Raw genomic sequence first — 18,803 nt, 5'->3', positions numbered from 1 at the left:
AAGGGCATTTCGACTCGAACACTTTGCTTCACACGATTACTTTAGGGTATCACAATTGGGAGACGACTAGTGAGGTTCTCAAAACGTATCATATTTTACAAATGAGGCAACTTTGCGATTTTTATCTCCTCAAAGGCAAACCCTAGAACCTTCGGAAATTACACTCTAAACCAGGTAACGCATATCTAACGGTTAAGTAGCGCTTGGCCAAGAGGTACATTTAAAAAATATATACCTATTAAATTTAAGAGGTACACGCGCCCTCACATGCGATACACGCGACGGATAGCACGCAGCGATTTAGGCCTACCCGTCGGGGTCGTTCCCCTCCTCTACGATATATTAACAGCCCCAGGAAGCTACGCTGTACGATAAATATCACAAACGAATACGTTTATTCAAAATTACGTCCATTTCAGGGGTGATGCTTGTCCATCGCGAGCGTGCATTGTCATGCACAAACGCCGAACACACGGGGCACAACGTATATGGATGAACGCTGACCACTGCATCTCTCCTTCACACACTTCCTTCACACACCTCTCCTTCACACTGACCCTTGCAGCTGCTCTGTGGTCACGCTTGTTTATCTCTTCCACACCTTTGGATTGCTGTTCTTCCCCAACCTCCGTTTCGTCCGGAGAACGTGACACCAACCACAGAAGATGATTGACTCCACCGTTTCCGACATCGCCTGGACGTCACCTAGGAGAAAATATACAATGTAAAAAATCCCACAACCGAAATAGCTTGCCTGAAAAACATGCCTACTTGCTTGTGTAATTCAGGTGTAAAGTGCAATCTAGGCTTCTCTAATTCACGCGTCAACGTTCGTGCATGAAGCGCAACGTTCGTTGTCTCCGTCCCTCAGTCGTTCTGTCCAGCCTGCCGGTGATCAGGATCTACTGGCAATCAGAGCGAAGATGAACGAAAATGCGTCGTGCGGACGAATAATTACTTCATAGATATAATACGCACCTTAAATGACTCCAATCTTGAAAGCGCCGAACGAGTTTCTTCAAAGACCGAGCAGACTCGACCGTACTCGCTCGCCGACGTTTCAAAACAAACTGATTTGCCAGCGGTTGCAAGAAACGCATTCTTCCCAAACGTGCGATCCCTCACGGTCACGGGTTCTAGTTATTGCACTTCTTTGATAGAATGATAGTGCTGATCCATTACGGCGCTGCTGCATAAGGTAATTTATTGACTGGCATTCGGAATCACGCGAAATATTTATGCAGCGCATGGAGATTGTGAGAAGGCGTTCGTACTCGTGGGCCGGAAACACGCGGTACACATGAGGTAGAGCTGCTATAGACCGCGCTTAAAAGGTAACTAGCCGGTACGGATGGGTCTTGGAGCCCTTGTACCGTTTGAATTTCCCAGTGGTCGCGAACTGTCTGCTGGTTGAGGACTGTACCTCATGTGTACCACTTGGCCCAGGTGCGGGTTCTCTTCCACGCGGTACATATCGGGTGCCGGACTTAGAGTGTAGGGTGATATGCTATCCACCCGTGACAATATGTGAAAAAAAAAAATCGGCTGAAGATGTGAAATAGTTATGAAGATACGTGGCGTCAAAGTTCGTAGGAAGTGACCACATCTGAATGATCATTAATTAAAAAATAACCATCAATTATTTTCAACTACTTTCAGCGCCAATATACCTCCTAGGGACAAGGCTTTAATATATGTTTGAAAGAGAAAAAATGGAGAGGTCGACCGGACCAGCCTGCCTGATTCGGCGTGAAATCACCCACCATTATATGCACGATTAAAGAGCGCCAATTTGGCAGTAAAGGTGGTAACTGCGTCCTTCACTGTATCAAGATGAGGCAAGAAACTTACTATAGGAGGCCTATTTTCGAATTCAATTTACAAATTTAGACTTATCGTGGAAGACCAACTTGTATTCCTCCGCCCATGCCGTTAATTTTCCCAACAAACCATTGCCATAGATCCCAAAGACATACTGAGGTGCCAGGACCAACACGTCATCTGCATACAAGAGAACTGTAGCACCGGTAGGTACTGCGATCTTCAACAGCGCATTTGTAGCCACATTCCACAAGAGGGCACTTAACGGCGAGCCCGCACAGTGCCGTGTATGCCAAAGGGAGTCTGGCCATTAGGAGGAGCCTAAAAAAGAGGCTCGACCTGTCAATCAAATTGACCTTTTTTCATTGGCTGCTGTTTTCTATGCGGGCCGCCATGACACCAAAATTTTCCCGAAAATGGCGGCGTAGCTTGGAACGGCGAAGCGAGAATTTCATGACCAATTTTTTTCACAAATCACGTCAATTTCATTCCGCAAGTGTACATTCTGTTGCAATTATCTTGCAACTCACCTTTAAATTACGCTCCAGTGTCGATGTTTACCTGAAAATAACATGTTTCGTCGTCCTTGTTAGGCCTAGTAACGACAGCAACCACAGGCAAATAGCAAGAAAAACGCTACGGATCGCCGAAAATTTGAATTTTGTGACATACTTTTATTCATGTACACACCTTTGCCCAAGCTTGATTCAATCATGTTATGTTTTATAGTTGAATTACGTATAATACCGGCAGTCTGTTCCACCTAGCGGTTCTACCAGCCAATCAGTTCTGCTAGCATACACTTCTGCTTCTGCTGCACGGTGTTCTGCTATTTCTGCCCACGATCAGTGCTTCTGCCCTTCTGCTATTCTTCGTCTTCCCGACATGCCCCTCTCCATCCAGGTGGCGCCGTTAAAAGTGGACGCAAAGTCCATTATATTGCTTGGTCGTCAGGGAATATCCTATTCAATCCAATCCAATCCAGTTTCCCGAAAATGTCGGCACCCAGTGAATAGAGGTAATTTATAGCTTGGATAGCCTGGGAATAATAGCCAACTGTATTCTGCCTCATGATTGCCCAGAGAGCTCCAAAAGTGGGTGGACCTTCAGGTATAGGCAGATCCCATTAATGGCCAGACTCCCTTTGGCATACACGGCTCTGAGCCCACAGGACAACCCCTATATTAATAAGTCTGGAGATTCTTCTTTCTGTTGCGTCTCCTTGAATAACTATATCATTTAAGAAGCCTTGGAGAATTCTAGTCAGGTAAATCGGGGCACCTAAATTACAGAGCTTCCATGTAATTATGCCTTGAGTGAATGCATTGAAAGAACCCTTAACGTCTAAAGATATAAGCAGTGAATGTCTTTTCTGTAACTTGTTCTCTCGTAAGAAGACGGTCACTTTAAAAATGCATTTTCGTAGTGCACTTATTATGCGTAAATCCAAACTGATTGTCGTGTATAGCAAGGGACAAACGTTTACGGAACACCGGCGTGTTGCATTTTCTAGTTGGAGCGGCGCCCTAACAGTAAACTGCAACGGACACACTTACTGAGAGATGAATAAAATAGCCAGTCACACGTTTCTTACCAGACCTCTCCCTGAGAGCTAGCAGGGGGCAGGTCCAATGAAGAAATACGCCAGTGGCCGCGCTCTGTTAACTTTTTTTCCCAAGCTGTAATTTTCCGTCAGTATACAACCAGTGATACAACCGCTGAAGGATAACTCTATCAAACATACGACTTATAAGAGTCAAAATAGTAAATGACCGACACGCATTCGAATCCTCGTAATCTCTGTTTGGGTTTCTCACAAACGTCACCTTGCCGACTTTTCAAATTACCGGGTAAAATCCTCCCCCAAGCACTTATTCAAAACCCAGAGCAGAACTCACCCTGTATTGCAATTGAGGCTAGTAACATACGATGACCAATTCCATCAGCCACAGGTGCAGAATTCTTTTTCTTATCACGATATATTTGCAGAAGTTCGGTTCTCGAAATCTTTGGAAGAGGTGAAGTTTTCCGAGGAAACGAAATCGCATGGTGACCCGGATGTGCAGTAGATCTATAATAACGTATTCAACAACAGTTCATAAGATTCCGTAGTTGTATTAGTAAAAGAACCGTCCGGATACCCCAAAGGTGGCATTGGAGTAATAGCTCTTGTCTTCCCCACAATGGCTCTATAAGTGTCTCCAAACAAACTATTGCCCTGGATATATATATGCCTGGATATATTGCCTGGGTATATCGCTCGTTGAGCGAACCCTGGTTTGCCAATTCCGAACGATGCGCAGCTACCCAGAGCTGACGAGCCGCAAACACGGCGAAACACGTGTCCTCTGGTGCTGTCGCATTGTTCCATGAGTATCTGTTTCTCTGCGTGCAGTCATAGAAGCCATCTTAATCTGTAATTTTGAATTTCAAACACGTCTAGTGTGATTTACTTGTCTCTTTAATGGCTTTTCCCCGCAAATTATATTTCACTGGCTTGCACTGTGGCATGGAGGAGTGCTCAGTCACCCTCCCAGGTGTATATCGCTCGCTGAGCGACCCTTACTTTGCCAATTCCGAACGATGCGGAGCTACCCAGAGCTGACGATCCGCAAACACGGCGAAACACGTGTCCTCTGGTGCTGTCGCATCCTTCCATGAGTGTGTATATATATAAACAGTAGAAAATAGACCAAGTCGTCTCCACGTGTATCAGTATCTTGTCATCCACAGAGTGGAATCTTGACATTTAAATCCCCCGCTATCAGGAATATTGGCATACCTATATCTGATACCTTGAACTACATCTAATCCTCTGGCCTCACCGTTTGGCGCTATGTGAACATTAATAACAATCAACTCCCTTGCAGCACTTTTAAATTTTACCGCTGTGCTGCACCGTGCAATAAAGCGCTGTCATTTTTGGTTGACCTTCGATTTGTATCACTCCATACGGCTTCGCGATTCCCCCGACAGATCTATCATAATAATACGCCTTATATAAGCATGACATTAGGAGAGATATATGTTCAAACAGAGATATATGTTATCAATATAACATAACAAACCTTTACGAAATCTATTGTAGCTGCCTTCGCGGGAGACTGATTCGTATCTAAAAAAGGACAATGCCATACTCTACAAAAAAGGAGCGATTTTTCGTACGCGTCATGTAGAACTTGCAATTCCTCGCCTCCGAATCCCCTTTTGCGCTCTGTATTAACAGTAGAGCTTTCCACATCTGCTAAAGTTTGTTGTGGTTACTTGTGGTGAAAAAGGACAGGAAAACGGCCTATCTGCTCTGCTTCATTGTCTCAGAATAGACAGCCTGACAAGTCGCCCTTGTCTTCCCTACAATGTTTTCATCTCTCTGCATGAGTTCAATTAAGCTTCTAGTGGCAAGCATTTCCAGTGTCCTTTTTTATATGCTGGTGTGGTACACTGATGCTTTCGATGAGTTGTCGCACAGTTGTGTTGCTTGTCGAGTGTGTTGTGTGCAGAGAGTCGAACCGAAACTTTTAACGGTCCGGTTCGGGTTTAGGTTCGGCGGTAAGGGTTCGGTTCCGGTTCAGCTCCAGAAGGCAGTTATAATGGTTCAAACCGGTTCTTTCCAAACGGTTCGGTCCACGAACCGGTTCAGGGGTCACGGCTGCGAATGAAGCACAACAGGCAGGTTAAAACCAACTTCCGTGTGTGTGTGTTACAGGGCTTGAAGTGGACAGGAAGGCGTCAGTGGTCGTTAGGGATTTTGAAAGAGTTTTTGCGATATGAAAGATTAGATGAAATTAGTAGTAATAAGGCAAGATTAGTAGCGGTTACAAGAGGAGCATAGCCATGAATTACTGGTTTGGGTTGACTATCCCCGCACGTAGCTCATGCCGCGGGGGTTAACTCACCCACCGGGTTGTCCGCAGAATCTCACCAGAAATAACAGTCAACCAAGCCTGCTATCTGGACCTAAGTCATTTAAGTAATTGACATTATTCATTGCCTGTCAAAGTCGCGAATACACGTTAATCAGCTAACGACGCTTCATGGTAGTTGGATTGGAATGGTGCGATTGTGAGCTCGGGGTCTTTATGCGTAGAAGGCACGTTATTGTGTCAGCACTGACCGCCGCCGTGCTACCATGTCGGCGTTAGAGTGAAGTTTCTGTGGAACAAAGACAGAGCAAGTGCGGGCAGAGAGTTCGACTCATTTTTGACCCATTGGCGATTTTTAAATACTTTGTCAGTATGGTTCTTTTTGCTTCTTTTATTTCAAATCCACAAAGAAACCCAGCTTGTCAAGTTCTTTTCATTCTGCCCAGCATAAGGGTGGCTTGTGTTTTACATTCTAGTACCCTAGGCACGCGGAAAACTTAATGCATTAAACGGAATGGCAGTAACTTCACCTCCTCACCAACCATCATCCCGAATGGCACAGTTTTTTCAACACGCCCGTGTTTTTAACAAGTCGGTGGAAAGAACGATGCTACGCAAGATGATGATTGGTGAGGAGCTGAAGTTACCGGCATTCCATTTAATGCATTAAGTTTGCGGTGTGGCTAGCGTATAAGGGGCTTATGTAAGTTCACACACGCGCTTTGGGAATTATGCTGCAGCGTTGTACACACAAATACGTGCTTGAGCTGAGCTCAGGTACAGGTTGCTTTCGCAATGCATTAAACATAACAGAACAGAAGAAAAAGAAAAACGAAGAAGAGCAAATTTTAAGACCGAAGGTCGCACAGCCGACGACATACACGTAGGTTGGTCCGCGTATTCGCATTTATATAGAGGATGCCCACGGTAACTGCAGAAATGATCTGTAACACAAAAACATAGCGCTGGAAAGAAAAACTGACAGCTCTCCTATGACACAATATATATGATACAATGAAGCACTGTTTGTAACACAAACGTCGTAGGAAAGAGACTGTCAATTTCTTTTTGACAGAGCTTGATGCCAATGATCATTTCAGCAGCTAGGGTGGCCACCGTGGGTCATTTCAGCAGCAGGGTGGTTGATTAGTATGTTACTTCATGAATGCTACCCAAAACTGTCGTTGATGCCTAATTATTATTATATATATTCAGGTGGATATCTTATACATTACTAGCATGGACGTTCTCATGATTTTTTCCGGGGGGGGGGGGGGCAAAGCGCTTCTAGGTGGACAAGAGCGCAAACCCCCATCCCCTACCACATCATTTTCCGGAAGCGGACGCTGTGCACTGTGTGGGTGTTCAGAGGTCTCTGTTATGACATCTGAGAGTATACATTACGACCTATGAGAGAGTGCACTGTTTTCACAACGACCTTGGAGTTCCAGGGGGACCACGCCCCCCTTACCCCCCTCACGGTACTTCCATGATTAGTAGTCATAACAGTTTTCAGTTACCATCTTTCTTGTTGTTATTAGCGGTTCTGAGCCCCGGGGTGTTCATGTAAAAGGCGCGTTATCGTATTATCACTGACCGTCGCAGTGCTTCCATGTCGCCGTTACAGTGAGGTGCCTGTGGAGCACAGACAGGGCACGGGCAAGGGCAAGTGCAAACAGGGAGTTCGACCAATTTTCGATCCACTGGTGTTTCCTAAATGCGATTTCAGCATGCTTGTTTTTATCTCTTTTATTTCAAATGTACAAAGAAAACCATATTGGCATGTTCTTTTCATTCTGACCCGCATGATGCCTGGCCCTTTATACTTTGTAAGGGGCTTCTGTAAGTTCACACTCGCACGTTTGGAATTATTCTGTAGCGTCGTACACACGAACGCATGCTGTAGCTGAGTTCAGGTAGTTTGGTTTCTCACAGCACTGCACAAAAGAAAACACAGAAGAAGACGAAACAAAAAAAGAAAAAGCAGACGATGATGAGAACATTTGAAAGACCGAAGGTCGCACGGCCGACAACATATCTGTCGCTGGGTCCGCGTATTTGTATTTATATGCAGGATGCCTGCGATAACTGTAGAGATGATGTTGAACACATAGCGCTGTCAAAGAAAAACTGACAGATTTGTGTTACAAACGGACTGATCTTACAATACAGCAAACGTCATAGGATAGTGATAGTTTCCCTTTGACCGTGCTATGTTCCAGCGACCATTTTTGTTACTGGGGTGGACACCCTGTGTATAGCTGAGTCTGATTAGTATATCATTATAATATATGTCACTCATTGACTGCTACCCAAAACTGTCGTTGATCACTACTTTATATATATATTCATATGTATGTCAGGCATTAGGAGCCCTAACATTTTTCACTTCCACTACCTGTTGCTATTTCGTGACTCGAGAAAATGCACAACATACAAAGTTTCGCACTTAATTCCTTGTGAACCGTTATTTGAACCGGTAACCGGTATTTTTTTACCGGTTTAGTTCCGGTTCATCTCCAAGATGGCGTCACTCTTTCGGTTCGGTTCAGTTCCGGTTCGGCCGAAAATAACGGTTAATAACGGTTTTCGGTTCGGGTTCGGGTTCGGTTCGACTCTCTGGTTGTGTGTTTCTTGTCTTGTTTCAGTCGAGTTGTGTTTCTTGTCTCGCTGTGAAGCCCGTCAGAAAGGTGTTCTTTTTTGTTCTTCTACTCCTGCAAGAATTCATCAGGAAGCTTCCTAGAATCACAAAATAGTTGCTCCTCGGAATCTGCGAACGAATTTCTTCTTCTTCTTTCTTTCTTTATTTTTGCTTTATTATGCCCTGAAGGTGTTCCAGTGGTCTGCTCTGGTATGGTATGCAATGGTAGCTCTTCTGTGGCGTCTTCTTTCTGCTGCATGTAGCCGACATCTCGCATGCTCCAGTTTCTGATGACGCTTGTGTGCTTGAAGCTGTCACGCCTGCGTAGGTGTGGCAGAGCTGCTTGGTACGGACATTTTCCCTTGGCTGCGGAGTTCTCTCCGAAAAGGGAATGCTATGCAAGTCACATTCTGTAGTTCTGGAAATTCGGGTAACTAAGCAGCGGTCCAACAACTCACCGTTCAAGAATTTGCACATCTTCCCTCAAGTTCAACTTGATTTATGTCACAACGTGAGACATCCCCAATTTTCCGATGCGGCGCAGAGCACACGGGAAGTCATGGAGACCTCAGATCAGACACGAGGGCAACACGTACGAATACGCGGAAGACCGCGTGGGCGAAAGAAGTGGCATCAGAGGTTCGCAAGCGATACAATCAGAGTAAAACAACTTGAAGCTAATACCTTGTGTACAGGTAGCAAACGAAAATCGCTAACTAAAGGAAAGAAAGAAGCGTTCACCGAACAAAAACCGTAACGTGCAAGTGAAGAACGCCGTAGAATACAATGTTACTAGGGTTCGGAATCCCGAGCCGTTTTTACAATCCCGGGATTTCGGGATTTGGAAATGTGGACCCCGGGACGGGATCGGGATTTCGCAACTATACCCAGGATGTAGTATAGGACTGTATCCACTTGCACAACCATGCTATCACAAATTGCGATATAGTTCGCGTCTCCTGTCATCCCCACGGAACATTCTAGCGAAAAAAAAAAAAAAAAACAAAGAAAAGAAAAAACTGCTCACGGTGCAAAACCTGCGTATTACGAGGGGTGTTCAGGTCAAACCGGGACTTTTCATTTTTCGCAAAAGTAAAACGATCTTACAGGCGAGCAATTAGTTTTATTTTCAACTTAATCTCCATCTTCACTGATGCACTTGTCCCAGCGTTTCACGAGGGCTTGGATGCCAGCAGCGTAGAAATCCTTACCGGCGCGTAGCAGCCATGATCGGACCGTATATTCTTGACGTCATCGTCGCAGCTGAAGTGGCGGCCCCCAAGGAAGGCCTTCAGTGCCCGAAGAGATGGAAATCGCTGGGGGCGAGGTGTGGACTGTAAGGGGGATGTGGCAGCAACTCCCAGCCAAGTTCCTGTAAGGTGCGTGCCGTGAGATGCGCGGTATGCGGGCGTGCACTGTCCTGTAGGAGAGGACTCCTTTTTTGATGAGGCCCGGCCGCTTTTGCTTCAGCGCCTTATGCACATCCCTGAGAACCTGGCAGTAATATGCACTATTGATGATGGTACCACTGGGCAGAAAATCAACATGAACAACGCCAGCCTTGCCCCAGAAAACCGTGGCCATGACCTTACCCGCAGACGGGGTGCTTCGGAACTTCTTGGGAGCTGGCGAGCCCGGATGCTTCCATTGTTTTGATGCGCGTTTAGACTCAGGAGTGAAATGGTGCACCCACGTTTCATCGCACGTGATGATCCGATCAAGGAACGGCTGTCCTCCAGTGTCGAAACGGTACCTTAGCCCTTGGGAGATTTCCAGTCTTCTCTGCCGGTCAAACACGGAGAGGTGCCTCGGGACCCAACGGGCACTAATTTTCCGAAACTTGAGGTGTTCATGAATGATAGGGTTCAACATTCCCACAGAAAGGTCCGTCTTTCGAGCCAGTTCGAGACATGTTATCCGTCGGTCCTTGAGGATAAGGCGCTCCACAAGTTGGATGTTCTCAGGAACTCTGACACTGGGCTTTGAGCCGCCCCGTTCGGGATCGTCTTGCACTGATGTACGGCTGTCTCGGAACCGTTTCCACCACTCAAACGCTTTGCTGCGGCTAACAGTATCGTGGCCATACTGAGTCTGAAGTCTTCTGTGAATTTCAGATGACTTTACGCCTTCATTCACGAGAAACTTCATGACAATTCGCTGTTCAATGTGCGCGCTCACCTCGTTGTCGGCCATCTTGTCCAGCACGTCTCTTCCGTTTTGCACAAACTTTGGACCACCATGTGTTGAACGCGTAGGCCTGTCGCGTGTGAAAATGACGAAAAAGAAGTAGCGCGAACCATTTGTACACTCAGGAGACAGAAAGTCCCGGTTTGACTTGAACACCCCGCGTACGTTGAGCATTCGCACCGTGCCGGAATCAATGACGTATAATCAATGACGTATTTCGCAACATCCGCTGAAGTATTCTGGGGAATGTCACTTGTGTGAATCCATGGAATAATGCGGTTTGCTCGTCTTGTCTTTTATTCATACACAGTGACTGTTGTGTTCTAGTCTGCAGCAGCCGAGTCTACAATTTTCTGAAAAGGCTGTCTCCAGTTTCTCTTTTTACTTTCAAATATATATATATTGACGTTTCAAATATACGTATTCGTGAGGATTAAAAAACAAAAAGAGAGATTCTGCAGAGTGAGAGAGATTCTGCAATATTTCTTGTGGTATAGGACTGGAAGACTCCTTCTGTTCTTTTTTTTAATTATTATTATTATTAATACCCTCAGGGCAAAGCACTACAGAGGGGAGTGGTTTTACAAATGATCCGTAATGATTCTGTGGAATGTTTCCGAGTTGGTACAAAATAGTGAAGATGGAAGGTGATTCCAGTCAATGCTTGTTCTCGGTACAAACGACTTTGAAAAAGCGGTAGTCCTGCTGTGAGGTATCCTTACTTTGTGCTGATGGTTATTGCGGGATGAAAAGTAATGCGGAGCGGCGAAGAGGTCATCCTTTAAAGTGGTATTGTGGAAGTATATGCTATGGAAGAGAGAAAGACGGCTAATTTTACGGCGTAAAGATAATGAGACTTTCATAGCTGAAACACTGGCTGTGCGGTGGTAGTTCGAGAAGATGAAACGGGTCGCGCGGTTCTGCACTGCTCCCAGTTTATGAATTCATGATGACTGGACTGGGTCTCAGACGGCTGACGCGTATTCGAGTTTCGGTTGCACAAGCGTCTTATATAGTGTCAACTTTAGGTTCACCGGGGCCAAGTAGAAATTTCTTCTTGTATACCCAAGAGCACAGTTAGCATTGTTGCAAACGTATTCAACATAGGTGTCCCATAAGGGGTCAGGTGATTGTAGTACGCCAAGGAATTTATAACTGGTAACAGACTGAAGATAGATGTTATTTATAGCATAGCGATTGTTAGGTTGTCCTTTCCGAGAGATGGACATGTGTTACACTTGGTAGGGTTGCGCGCCATACCCCATTGGTGACATCAAGGAGAAATTTGCGAAAGGTCAGACTGAAGGTTAGCTACGTCAGAAGGGCATTTGACTTCACGGTAGATTACACAATCGTCAGCAAATAATCGGACATGTGAGGAAACACAGTTTGTGAGGTCGTTGATATATATTAAGAAAAGAAGTGGGCCGAGGACTGAGCCTTGGGGTACGCCCGATGTTACAGGAAGAAGACCAGAGTCCAAACCATTAGCAGTTACGTATTGCATGCGATTAGTCAGGAAGGACTCATAGCATGTCAGTACCTGCTGGTCAATATTAAGACTGCGTAACTTAAGAAGAAGGCGTGAATGAGGGACCTTATCAAAGGCTTTAGACAAATCTGAAAAAAAAATGCAGTCCACCTGAGACCCACGGTCCAAAAAACTGTGGAGATCATGTGTAAGTGATATGAGTTGAGTTGAACAGGAAAATGTTTTACGGAACCCATGCTGATGTGGGGAGAAGAAGCGATGCGATCCAAGTGCTCAATGACAGATTTGAAGATAACGTGCTCAAGGATTTTACAAGGCACATTTGTTAAAGAAATTGGCCGGTAATTAGTAGCCAGATGTTTGTTACCTGATTTGTAGACTGGAATCACCCTGCCAACCTTTCATTCGTATGGTAAGTCGCCACTTATTAGGGATTGCTCAAACAGCTTTGATAAGGTGATAGCCGAGTACATTTTAGTATTTTTAAAAAACTTAGTGTTAATGCCATCAATACCGCATGATGAGGTAAGTTTAAGTGATTCGATGATTTTAGCAACGCCAGGCTCATTAATGATTAACATATCCATAGGCGAGAAATTAAAATACATGGAAGAAACGGGCGCTTGGGGAACAGAGCTCGCAAATGTTTTAGTGAAAACCTCATTAAGGTAGTCCGGACACTTAATCAAGGGGACAGGTTCACGGCTGGGCTGCTGTAACTCGATCGCATGGTTATCCTTGTTCCTGAATGTATTCCAGAACATTTTCGGGTTGGAATTAAGCATATTCGGCACCGTTTGCTGAAAGAAACGTGACTTGGCATTCTTGAAAGCAGCTATGTACCGAGTTTCAACGTCAACGTAAGCCGCCCAGCGGGAACATGATTTTGACAACCGGGCAGACCTGTACAGACGTTTCTTTTTGTTCCGTAGCCTACTAAGGGTTCTGCTATACCATGGTGTGCGAGGTGAAGTGATAGCCCTACGAAGTGGAATATAGGCGTTGGAAAGCCGTTGTACTTCGTATTTGAACATGTCCCAATTTGCTTGCAACGAACGTTGTTGAAACCCTTCCAAAAAAACCATCAAGGAAGGCCCCCAGTGCGTCATTGATCGCATCGTAATCAGGCTTAGCATAGTCGCGAAAATACTTTAACTGCCTTCGCTTACTAGCTCGCACAGCATTCATTGTAAAATGAATGATTTTGTGATCACTCAGACCATCTAAACAAGTAAGAGATGGTACAATATCGGGGTGAGTTGATAACACAAGATCAAGCGTTGATGAAGTGGTTGATGTTGCTCTTGTTGGTTCATTAACAAGTTGATTGAAATTGAATTCCATACAAAGATTAAGAAAATCACCACAATCTGATGAAAAGGGCAAGACTAACGGCGGTGACGCAGCCCATAGTATGCTAGGATAATTGAAATCACCTAAAAGGAAAACTGGTACATCAGCGTGACGAAACATAATATGATCAACAGCATCATGTAGTTCATTTACAAAAGTTGGCAGTGAAGACGGAGGACGATAACAGACACCGAGGATAATTCGACCATAACAGCAAGTTACCGATACCCATAAAATTTCAAGGTTACTAGTAACATTTATTAGAAAAGAGACCATATCTGATGATACCGCAATCAATACACCTCCTCCTGTACAACTCTCAATCCTGTGTCAGCGCGGTACACATTGTACGCTTTGACACTTCGAAACAGTTCGTGATTAGGCACCTTCGCAGACAACCATGTGTCAGTAAGAACTATGATGTCTGCGTCGCAAGTACCAATAATATGGCACAGTGAATCGTGTTTTTTAGTAGGCTACGTATGTTAGTGAATAATACTGATATGCGATTGGATCCTGGTCCACTTCCCCCCTTAATTGTTATGTAGATGGAGCGGTGCCTGCTGTTGGTCGATCAACAACAGCTCCGCCGACGTTCTGTTCCCTGCTGATGCCAGCAGGCAAGTCAATGCGCGCACCGCCGTGCGGAGGTACTACCTCACCAACAGTATCCTGAATGGCATCATAGAGCCATTAGCCAAAGCCAGAGCCAGCCGTAGCCAAAGAAAAGTCTTCAGATACCGAAATACTACAACCAGATAGCAGTGACCTTGATTTTAGTATTTTCTCTTTCGTTTTAAATGACGAGAATTTGATTATAACAGGTCGCTGTTTGTGCTGAGAAAACCTTCCAATTCTATGCGCACGAGAAATATCAGCGCTTTCAACTACAAGATGGAGTGATTCGCGAAAAAAGTTAATCGCCGCCTTCTCGGTGTCCTCCCAAGTTTCCTGGGGTGAATTTTCGGGAAGGCCGTGAATGACGAGGTTATTCCGTCGGGAGCGATCTTCGTACTCATTCAGTCGTACACGGAGTGCTTCATTTTCCCGTTGAATGCTAGCGCTCGTTGTGTTAAGCTCTTGTAGTTCACGTTGAACCGAATCAATCGAGGACGCTTTTTGTTCAACGGAGTCGAGGCGATCACTGATAGACGATAGTTTCTTTTCAATAGACTCTTGGTTTAGTTTGATTTCACTGACTGATTCCATAACAGCCTTCTGGCCATCATCAAGACTAACTGTGCGCTGGTTTATTTCTTGTACCAACAAAAGGAGATCATCAAGCTGCTTGTTGGGCTGCTTACTATTGGGCCCTGGGTTAAGTTGAACGTCGCCACATAACAACAGCAACCTTGGCACAAATATGCAGGCATGCAAGACACTTAAGCACGCTTTTGGGCTCGGCAGGAGGAAGAGAAAACGGTCGACACTACTTACAGTAGAGGGGTAACTGACCTGAATAATGAGAGCAGCATGTTTAAGAATCATTGCGCTATGAGATTCGCCGAGCCCACTGAAAGTTGAGCAGTCCAGTCGAGCTTTTGTAGCAGTGTTGAGTGTCGTAATTCCCGGTGATCCAATCCGGAGGCTCGGTTCATGCACGCGCACAGAAGGTATCAGTCGAATACTGCAGCAGTTCTGAAGCGAAGACACATTGCCGGAAACCTCGTACACCGCAGAATGATAACAAGTATCACCGCTGAAGATGCTCAAGCCATCCGCCGCAAACCGGATCTGAATAAAGAGAGCAGCATGTAGATTTCATGGCAGCATTTCATAGGAGTTTTATGCCATTTGAGGGCTGCTCTCCGCTATGGCTTGCGTAGTCCACATGAGTCAGCAGCTAACGTCGTTGTAATGTGTCGTGGACGACAAGGTTGCTTCGGTTTTGGATTGCAAATCATATTTTTCGGGGAAGGGACGCTTGAAACAAAAAGTCGATTGGACACCGTTCTTTCCCTTTCACTCGTACCACGACCGAATATTTGGTGTCAAAAAAGCCGAAATATATAATCTCGAAATCCCGGGATTTGGCCTTGCGAAATCCCGGAATTTCGGGACATGAAATTATGCTGAAATCCCGGGATTTCGGGATCCCGGGCTCCGAACCCTAAATGTTACACATTGTGTATGAGATAAGCTAGAACTAGAAGTATTGTGTTTCGAAGTTTGGCAATGGTCGCTGCACAAGAAAGCACAACCCTGCGGAAGTTTCGGTTTCATATTCACACGCGATACGCGCTTGTCGGTGTCGACGATTCGCACAAAAATAACGTGGCCAGCTTGTCAGCTGCATGACAGTACAGGGTGTGTGCTCTAAAATGTCAGTGCTATTTTCGTGCGTGACGCGTTAACTACTTGACGGACAAATTTCGGGTGTTGTTTCCAATGCAGCCCCCAATAGACGGGTTATCTCCGATGAATAGAAGGATTAGCCATTGTGTAGGGTACACCACTAGTGGGCGCTACGAGCGACGCTTCTCCACTGGGGGCCGCTGCTGTCGCATTCCGCGGATGACGTCATTGCTCCCTCGGGGAGCTTGGTGAGAGATAGCGGGAGACATGGGATGGCGGGCGAAATAGAGCGCCCTTGTGCAAGACTATGGGGGCGCTGCGAGCGATAGGGCCGCCACTTTCGGCGGCGGCTCTCCACAGCTTTGTTATGGCCTCGTGACCGCGGTACGCTACGCGGCATCGGCGGCAAAGGGTTTTGGGTCCAGCGTTGTGCACCAGTCTTTGAGCTAGTTTACATTAATCTCACTCCGTTTATTGTTCAACTGATGGTTGTTGTTTGAGAGCTCAATTGCTATGCTGTGAGATTGGTGTGTACGGCAAGCATAGGGCATACGACAATATAGATACATTAATATAAACAAAAGGACGTGCACGATAAATTACGCCACATTATTCTTCCCGTGTTGCTACACTTTACATTATAAACGCACTTTCGCGAACCAGTCCGTTCACAAACAGCCGTGTGCATCCCGTCTTGTATATAGACTTAGATACTTTCCTTTTAATTGCCTAATAACGCTTTTGCGACTCGAGCGCGTATATTAGAAAGCTCCAGACTTGCGCAATATTATTTTGGCGATGGTGTATATGTTCAGACAAGAGTGGAGGAAAGTTGTTCCCCTATTTGCTTTATATATTTATTCACTTCATTATACCATTCTCACATACTAGTTTAAGTTTAATTAGCGGTTAGTAATACTGCAGTATAAGCAATTTAGAACACTACAGTGCTGTAAGATATATTGTAAGCACCTTATGGCTGCAGAATCACTGGGTGGATATCAGTAAAATGTTAGTGCCTTTCTTTCTGTGGTAGTCACTGTCACTAATAGGGATCCAGTTAAGCGTTGTGGCAATTCCAATGTAAACAGTCATCTGCTATATTGGAAAGTGAGTGATTATAGTCAAGAGAGTCTCAATAAACATGATACCTTCTGCAATACCATCTGTGATTCCTAAATGTCAGTATGACAAGGTATGAAGAAATGTTAACAAAGTGCATGTTATCCAAAGCAAGTTCTTCCACATCCCCCTATGTACACACACTCAGAAAAAAAAACGGGTTGTGGGTTTGGCTCTGGTAACATAATTTAACTACACAAATGCAGATATGTGCAATCAAACACATTTGAAAGGAAAGCATGACGATTAATGCAGTTGCAACAGTCATGTCAGTAGGTCATGCACACCTTGGTATTTTTGAAATTTCTCAAACATAAGGCAGATGACATGTCAACAGATTGCAAATCTCTGTTCCAGCTTGCACATTTGTCATGCTCATCTGGGTATTTTTGAAATTCTTAAACATCTCCACACCTTTTATATTCAACGTGCTGGACAACTAGTGTGCAACACTGGGTATCGAGTCTAAATCTGAGCCACTATAGTGTCATGGACACACCGGTGTAACATGAGCAACAATAAGGTAGATGACATGTCGACAAGTTGCAAACCGCTGTTCCATTTTGCACATTTGTCATGCTCATCTAAGTATTTTTGAAATTTCTTAAACATCTCCACATGTTTTATATTTAACGTGCTGGTCAACTAGTGTGCAACACCGGATATCGAGTTGAAATCTGAGCCAGTATGAGGTCATGAACACACCGGTGCAACATGACCAACAATAAGGCAGATGACATGTCAACAAGTTGCAAACTGCTGCACCATCTTGCACATTTGTCATGCACGTAGGTATTTTAGAAATTTGGAATATGAATAGGATGAAGAAATGTTAACATAGTGCATGCTATTCGGAGCAAGTTCTTCCACGTCCCCCCCCCCCACACAAAACACACACACATGACAAATGTGCAAGATGGAACAGCGGTTTGCAACTTGTCGACATGTCATCTGCCTTATTGTTGCTCATGTAACACCAGTGTGTCCATGACCCCATAGTGGCTCAGATTTAGACTTGATATCTGGTGCTGCACACTAGTTGTCCAGTACGTTGAATATAAAAGATGTGGAGCTGTTTAAGAAATTTCAAAAATACCTAGATGAGCATGACAAATGTGCAAGATGGAACAGCGGTTTGCAGCTTGTCGACATGTCATCTGCCTTATTGTTGCTCATGTAACACCGGTGTGTCCATGACCCCATAGTGGCTCAGATTTAGACTTGATATCTGGTGCTGCACACCAGTTGTCCAGCACGTTGAATATAAAAGATGTGGAGCTGTTTAAGACATTTCAAAAATACCTAGATGAGCATGACAAATGTGCAAGATGGAACAGAGATTTGCAACCTGTTGACGTGTCATCTGTCTTATGTTTGAGAAATTTCAAAAATACCAAGGTGTGCATGACCTACTGACATGACTGTTGCAACTGCAATAATCGTCATGCTCTCCTTGCAAATGTGTTTGATTGCACATATCTGCATTTGTGTAGTTAAATTACCTATGTTACCAGAGCCAAACCCACAACCCATTTTTTTTTCTGAGTGTGTGTACATAGGGGGATGTGGAAGAACTTGCTTTGGATAACATGCACTTTGTTAACATTTCTTCATACCTTGTCATACTGACATTTAGGAATCACAGATGGTATTGTAGAAGGTATCTTGTTTATTGAGACTCTCTTGACAATAATCACTAACTTTCCAATATAGCAGATGACTGTTTACATTGGAATTGCCACAACGCTTAACTGAATCCCTATTAGTGACAGTGACCACCACAGGAAGGAAGGCACTAACATTTTACTGATATCCACCCAGTGATTCTGCAGCCATAAGGTGCTTACAATATATCTTACAGCACTGTAGTGGTCTAAATTGCTTATACTGCAGTATTACTAACCGCTAATTAAACTTAAACTAGTATGTGAGAATGATATAATGAAGTGAGTAAATATATAAAGCAAATAGGGGAACAACTTTCCTCCACTCTTGTCTGAACATATACACCATCGCCAAAATAATATTG

This window comes from Ornithodoros turicata, chromosome 1 (assembly GCF_037126465.1).
Source record: "Ornithodoros turicata isolate Travis chromosome 1, ASM3712646v1, whole genome shotgun sequence".
Classification (NCBI taxonomy): Eukaryota; Metazoa; Arthropoda; class Arachnida; order Ixodida; family Argasidae; genus Ornithodoros; species Ornithodoros turicata.
Note: the sequence above shows the minus strand (reverse complement) of the source record.